At 44.5% G+C, this 7404-nt stretch overlaps 1 long non-coding RNA gene across 1 annotated transcript; it reads right to left on the bottom strand.

The window, feature by feature from the left end:
* Window positions 1-891: 891 nt before the first annotated feature.
* On the bottom strand, window positions 892-2302 carry LOC135383457 (uncharacterized). The gene is made up of 3 exons (XR_010419888.1): window positions 1861-2302; window positions 1530-1748; window positions 892-1033 (listed from the first exon to the last, which is right to left on the bottom strand). It is a non-coding gene; the product is annotated as an uncharacterized LOC135383457 (long non-coding RNA).
* Between the last annotated feature and the right edge of the window lie 5102 nt (window positions 2303-7404).

Genomic DNA, 7404 nt, shown 5'->3' with positions numbered 1-7404 from the left:
ACAGTGCCCTCCAAATAGCGTATGAAATACATTGGATGAAAGGAATGCGGACCACCGATTTGACTCCTTTGATGTTGTTTTTGATTGTTCTCTGTTGGAGGGATGATGCCACCTGGATAGGCAATGAAACGTTTACTCTCTTTATTCTTAATTGTTGTGTTAAGCCAGTGTTCTGAGTAAAGCATTTTACATTATGAACTTTGTTTGAATGATTAGTGGCGAGCTTCATACCCTGGGCCACTACTCTAACAATTGCTTGTGGTAGTGTGGCGAAATGGAATAACGAGCCTTGTAGACAATTTACTTGGCAATATATTTATTTCTCTCTCATAGGTTGAAGAACCCAGTGTGGTGTTACATAACGGAGGGGCACGTAATTATACAAGACCGATCACCAAAAGGCCTTGCTTTTGACTAGATTAAAATGTGAAGCGATTGTAATATAACAAATGCTGCATGGTGGCGATATGATAGGTTCTCCTCACGAGTTGTCGCGACAGTTACGGTTAGTTGAGAAATTGCATATCCAGGTAGCAGGATCAAATTTTAATTAGGCTACTTTGGCCAACACGCGAGCGTAGAGCACAGTGTCAAAAGCCCTTACAAAATAAAAAGAATACTACATCTACATGGACCCAGAAATCAAGACAGTTTGAAATGCTGTGAACGAATTCCACTACGTTAGTTTTGCCTGAATACCCTTTTCTAAAGCCATGCTGGAATTTAAAAAAAGAAATTGACAGAGTCAACTTGGTTGACAACGTGGTAGTACATGATGTGCTCCATTAGTTTACAGGGAACCCTAAAAAGTGGAGCTGGTTAATAGATAGAGGGAGCATAGTTGTCACCTCTTCTGGAGACAGGAATAAGCTTGAGACCTATGTCCTCGAGTCGCACACATACTAAGAACCTTTGACACAGATTAACGTATCTTCATTCCACCTCTTTCACTTTCAGATGTTCATCTCTGTTGAGTGGTCTGTCATTCTTGTAATACAGATTGGAATTGAAATGCAGGTGCATAAGGGATGCTCTGAAAGAAAAAGTGTTTGGTTTTAGTCCTCTTAATGTTTCTGAAAACGAAAACAAACTTCACGGTGACTACTCTCCTGAAATTAGCAATTCCAGGATGACAGCAAAAAAAATATCTTGCCATATCATTATATCCACCTGGCACTTCAATTGAATAATGGCAGTTGAAGATGACGATGATTCAATTTAATGACGCATAAGCAACTCGGGCTATAGTGTGCCAAAACCATGGTAAAACTGTGACTTGTTAAATATCAGATGATTATACTAAAATAATATACTTTGTTGGTTGGTAAATTGAGATATCGACAAAAACATGATATGATAAAAATAAGCAATTGAAGAAAAGGCAATTGTTGGCTTTGTGTGACTGATGTCGAGTTTGCCACACTACGTGTTGAATAATAATGTACGCTGATACGCTGTAGCATATAAAGTACAATCATACACACGCTCAATATGTGGTGGATATGTGAAACCAATATACACATACTTACATTTCAAACTTTCTTGAAAAAGGCAGTCCAAGTCTGTCGGATTTGCCAGACTCTATACAAAGCCAGTAAGCACAGTGTGGAATGACTGATTCATCTTTCGAAGGCAGAGGTGCAGCTACCACGACGCTTCGTCATCTCAATGCTTCGGAGCGGCATAGCCTAGTAAGAAGCCATCAGAAGGATCTCATAACCATATCTTGGTCGAAAAAGTGGAGGGTTCTGTGGGATATGTAAGAAAGCATACGCGTTACACAACAGCTACGAGAATCATCGACTGCACCTGCATGGTTTTCAGTACGTAGACTTGGAACTGAAAAATAAATGTGCTAACCTTGTTGATACTACTTTTCCGTCAGGACCACACGAGAGCACATTTGGTTTTTTTAGTTGAAGGTATCATCAGGTCCCCATGCTCCTTTGAGATGCAGCAGACAGAAGTTCGCTGAGGCGAGTGACTGCCGTTGCGGTTCGTCGCTTCGCAGCAGATCAAGAACAGTACACCGCAACGATAGGTGAAACGTTCAGAATATGGTGACCAACTCCAACACCAACCCAATGACCCGAACAAAGAGGATGAACCGGGAGTCACACAAGTTCGCAGTTAGAGAGCTCGGCATACGGCATCCATTACAGCTGACCGGATACGGAAGCATATATCGAACGCCGTGTACAGATTGAAAAGAAAATCGTAGAAACTGTTGCAGGTGATAAATGCAGGGTATATTTTTCTTCTTGAGGCTCTGTAACAAAAACATATTAACGTAGAAATGCCATTTCACGAAGGGAATTGACAGATATTGCGTGACCACGTGACGCGTTTGAGCCAATTGTGGGTGTTGCGAGTGGCCCCCGTGTTGACGTCATCTTGATGGTAGGCCGGGGTGGATATTCTATATAAACGTATGTTTTCTCGGTTTGACGCTAGGCGTGCTGCACTCGGATGAAGTCGAATGTTTAAAATTCGAGTTTAGAGAAACCGTAAGGTTTTAATGCGTGAATTTTCGCATGGAGAGTCGTTGTTGGGTGCTTTATCGACTACAGGTACGAAAGAGCTCCCACAGTTTCTGGTCAGAGTCCCTTTAAAGGATTTTCGACCGTAATGAGACTTTCGGCCGTATTGAGACTTTGGCCGTAATGAGACTTCGGTCGTAATGAGATGTTACCCCTCAAACACCTCAAGGTAAAGGCCATTAAATCTCTAAATCTTCTGAGGGTGCTTTCTCACCGGTCCTGGGGAGCAGATCGTGACACACTCAAGAAGATCTACGTCTCCACTGTTCTTTCCAAAGTGGATTATGGGTGTGCTGTGTATGGTTCAGCACGGCCATCTACACTCAAAATCCTCGATCCAATACACCACCAAGGACTGCGTTTAGTACTCGGAGCATTCAGAACTTCTCCGATACAAAGTCTATACATAGAAGCGAATCAGTGGTCTTTAGAGAGACGTAGGTTTTACCTCGCTGCTTCGTATGCACTTAGAATCAGGGGTCACCCCGAGAACCCAGCATATCAATGTGTGAAAGATACACAATTCAGACAGCACTTCTTGAACAGACCTTCAGCTGTGCCTTCTTTTAGCGTTAGAATGTCACAAGCAGTCGAACAATATGGCTTTCCAGAATACAACTCTATGATTCTTGAGACAACTAAGAACATCTCTCCATGGCAGCCCCCTCCAAAATGCAACGTATCCCTTTCCAGATACAACAAGCGTGATACTGCTAACACTGTACTCCAGCAGGAATTTGAGGTGTTAAAGGATAGCTTTGGCAGCAATGTAGAGTTGTACACTGATGGCTCAAAGACCGTTTCTGGGGTATCGTGCGCTATGGTCACTGGCACAGTTACAAGGTCACATCGCTTGAAAGTCACCGTGTCTGTTTTCACAGCAGAAGTGTATGCCATCATTTTAGCCCTCAATTATATTTTACAAAATCGCATCAAATCATCGGTCATATACACAGATCCTTTGAGTTCCTTACCGACTATCTGTAGCATTCATAGCACAAAAAGATCCTATAAGAGAGAAACTGATGTTCTGAGGCTGGAACAACATAGAAGGGACAGATACAAACAAAGCCTCAAATTGCCTAAGACATCAACGATGAAAGATGAAAGTCACTGAAAGGGTTAGCCAGCTGTAGGGATCGAACCCACATCTTCTGGATTACCGGTCCAGGGCTCTACCAATTGAGCGAAGCGGACACGCCTATCCAGCGACTTTCGGGGTGCGTCATCTGAAGGGACGACAACCCAGCCACTCGCTCTCACTCACCCTCCTTTCACTCTTACATTTTTCGCTCACTCATACACACATTCATACGACGGAAATCGACGCAAGCGGCACCTGTTGAACAAGAGAGAAACTGATGTTCTGAGGCTGGAACAACATAGAAGGGATAGATACAAACAAAGCCTCAAATTGCCTAAGAAATCAACGATGAAAGATGAAAGTCACTGAAAAGGTTGTTCCAGCATGTTCCAGCACTGAAAGGGTTGTTCCATGTTGTTCCAGCCTCAGAACGTCAGTTTCTCTCTTGTTCAACAGGTGCCGCTTGCGTCGATTTCCGTCGTATGAATGTGTGTATGAGTGAGCAAAAAATGTAAGAGTGAAAGGAGGGTGAGTGAGAGTGAGTGGCTGGGTTGTCGTCTCTTCAGATGACGCACCCCGAAAGTGGCTGGATAGGCGTATTAGCTTAGCTAAATTGGTAGAGCCCTGGACCGGTAATCCAGAAGATGTGGGTTCGATCCCTACAGCTGGCTAACCTTTTCAGTGACTTTCATCTTTCATCGTTGATTTCTTAGGCAATTTGAGGCTTTGTTTGTATCTGTCCCTTCTATGTTGTTCCAGCCTCAGAACATCAGTTTCTCTCTTGTTCAACAGGTGCCGCTTGCGTCGATTTCCGTCGTATGAATGTGTGTATGAGTGAGCAAAAAATGTAAGAGTGAAAGGAGGGTGAGTGAGAGTGAGTGGCTGGGTTGTCGTCCCTTCAGATGACGCACCCCGAAAGTCGCTGGAGAGGCGTGTTAGCTTAGTTCACTTGGTAGAGCCCTGGACCGGTAATCCAGAAGATGTGGGTTCGATCCCTACAGCTGGCTAACCCTTTCAGTGAATTTCATCTTTCATCGAAGATCCTATAGTTCATCGTGCAAGGAGCCTAGCAAACGCTATAGCTAACAGGGCTTATCGGTTGCTGTTCTGCTGGGTACCCAGCCATGTTGGGATACCCGGAAACGAAAAGGCCGATCGAGCAGCTCCGGCTACCCTAACAAAAGATATAACGCCATTCGACATTCCATGAAAAGATTTCAGGCTATGTTTAAAAAGCAGCATTAGCAGACACTGGCAAAGCTTTTGGGACCAACAGATAAGTAACAAATTACACACTATAAAACCTAAGATAGGTCCTCCTCCATCTGCATCCAATCGACTGTATGAGGTGCTACTTTGTCGGCTCCGCTTGGGGCACACCTACTTAACACATGGATATCTCCTACGTGAAGAAGACCCTCCTGAATGCAGTCACTGTGGGGAACTTCTCTCAACCCTCCATATACTCATTGTACGCCCAGCATATCAGCATCTTCGTGAAAGACATTTTGTTTTATTCTATAGAAACTTCTTACCACTCCACCCGGCGCTTTTGCTGGGCGATGAAAGTTTCGTACCTTTTGAAAAGATCTACATGTTTTTTTAGAGATAGTGGTTTTTAAAGGATCTGTGATTTTAATTACTAACCCAGCACTTAGAACTGCTTTAGTAAACAGCCAAATTTTACGTACATAAAACTTACATTGTCTTGGTGCATTATGGCCTTCGTTGCTTATGCGCCATGAAAACCCGAATCATCATCATCATCATGTTTGCAAGTGCTAGATAACGGCGGCCGGGTTGACATGGTGTTTCTCGACTTTGTGAAGGCCTTTGACAAGTTGGTCCATTCTAAACTACTGCGGAAGTTAACAAGCTTGGGTATCCCGTCATACTTGGTGGCATGGGTTAGGGCATATCTAATAGACAGGAAGCAGTTCGTAGATTTAAGAGGATCAGTGCCAGTAAATTTAGAAGCAAGCTCCGGTGTACCCCAAGGCTCTGTCCTAGGTCCACTACTTTTTTAAGTGTACATTAATGCTATTGTTGCGAGGGTCGAACCCGGCGTGAGTATTAAGCTCTTCGCAGATGTCTGCGTCGTGTTTACAACTGTGAACGATAGAAGAGATCAGGAAAGATCAAATAAGGAATTGGACCAAACTTTGCTGTGGGGTACCGAGTAGGGCATGACGTTGAACTCTGAGAAGACTGTATGTATGCCTATAACTCGTAAAAGGACTCTAGAAAGGCTTGTGTATACATTGGAGGTCGTGCCGATTACTGAGGTTTCTGAGTACTGAGTATGAGTACTTGGGAGTAACTCTGACTACTAAGTTAAAGTGGACGAGCCATATTGAAAAGATATGTTCAAAGGCATTAAGAAAGCGATACTTTATGCGCCGGAAACTTAACGAAGCACCGTCTGATGTAAAGCTAAGCGCATATAAAACACTCATTAGACCAAAACTGGAATATGCGTCAATAGTTTGGGATCCATTTACTAAAGTTGATATTGCAAAGCTCGAAAGACTTCAACGCCTGGCCATTCGCTTCGTGCACAATTCTTATGATCGGAGACGCTCGGTTTCTGAACTTCTTGCTAGGTCGGGGCTTTCGACGTTAGGAAGGAAAGAACATTGGCTGAAATTCTCGCACATGCTCCACAACAGCAAACTCAATTTTGCAGAACTCAATTCTTCAAGCAGTCATATTTTCCTAAAACTGTTGACGAATGGAACGCCTTGCCAAGAGAATACTTCTTAACCTAGTAGGTGGTTATCGTGTGTGGCTGGTATCCTATGGCTATGGCGCTGCTCTGTTTGCTCTGCGTATATTATTCGGATTTTGTGGTGTTTGTTAATTATCTGTTCTGTCTCGATTGGATTGGATTGGAAAAAGAAAGAAAAATATGGAGAGATTAGTCCCGACCCAGTCAGAACTGGCTTCTCCAAAACGCGTTTGTGGGTGAAAAAAAGAAAGAAAGAAAAGGGTTAGCACCGAAAAATAGAACAAACAAACAAACAAACAACCAACCAAAAACAGGAAACAAGAAAGGGATAGAGTGGGTGCAGCAGGATAAAGCATAAAGGAAAACGGGGGAAAGGAAAGGGGGAGACTTTTGACGCCGAGAAACACTCACTGCACAATGTCAGATATAGTGCGAACACAATGTCACCGAATTTTTCACAGAGTGTCAAGCAAGTCCAAAGCGGTAAGGAAGTCCACAAGAGCGCGCAATGCCGGCACCTGGTGTTGGGCAGGCCAGCAGCCTAGAACCTTCCCAACGGAGAAAGGGCGATTGTCGAGGCGGGCTAGTGCCGCCTCCAGGGAAAGACGAGGCTCTCTGTATCGAGGGCAGGCTTCTATAACATGCTCTGTGTCCTCCAATACCCCGCACTCGGAACAATTCGGTGTGGAAACCTTCCCAAGGTTAAAGAGGAGGCGGCCGGTATATGGCACATTGGGACGTAGCCGGTGAATGATGGAGGTAACGGCCCGGGGGAGTGCTGGGGGCATTAAAAACTGCAGGTCTGGATCGACTTTGTGCAGCAGTGAGTTAACTGGGACGCATCGACGCCAGTGTTCCCCGCTCAGACGTTTCACTACTGCGTTTATCGTGCTCTTTGCATCCCCTCTTGTGAAGTAGACGGGGTGCGTACGAACGCCACGCGCTAGATGGGCACGCCTGGCAGCTGCATCCTGTGGGAACCTCGGCCCACAAACCCGGGGTGGTTCCGTATTCGACTCCGCCGTAACCCCGAAGAACACTGACACAGCAGG

Source organism: Ornithodoros turicata, chromosome 2, assembly GCF_037126465.1.
Source record: "Ornithodoros turicata isolate Travis chromosome 2, ASM3712646v1, whole genome shotgun sequence".
NCBI classification, from domain to species: domain Eukaryota; kingdom Metazoa; phylum Arthropoda; class Arachnida; order Ixodida; family Argasidae; genus Ornithodoros; species Ornithodoros turicata.
This window is presented reverse-complemented; position numbering and strand designations above follow the sequence as displayed.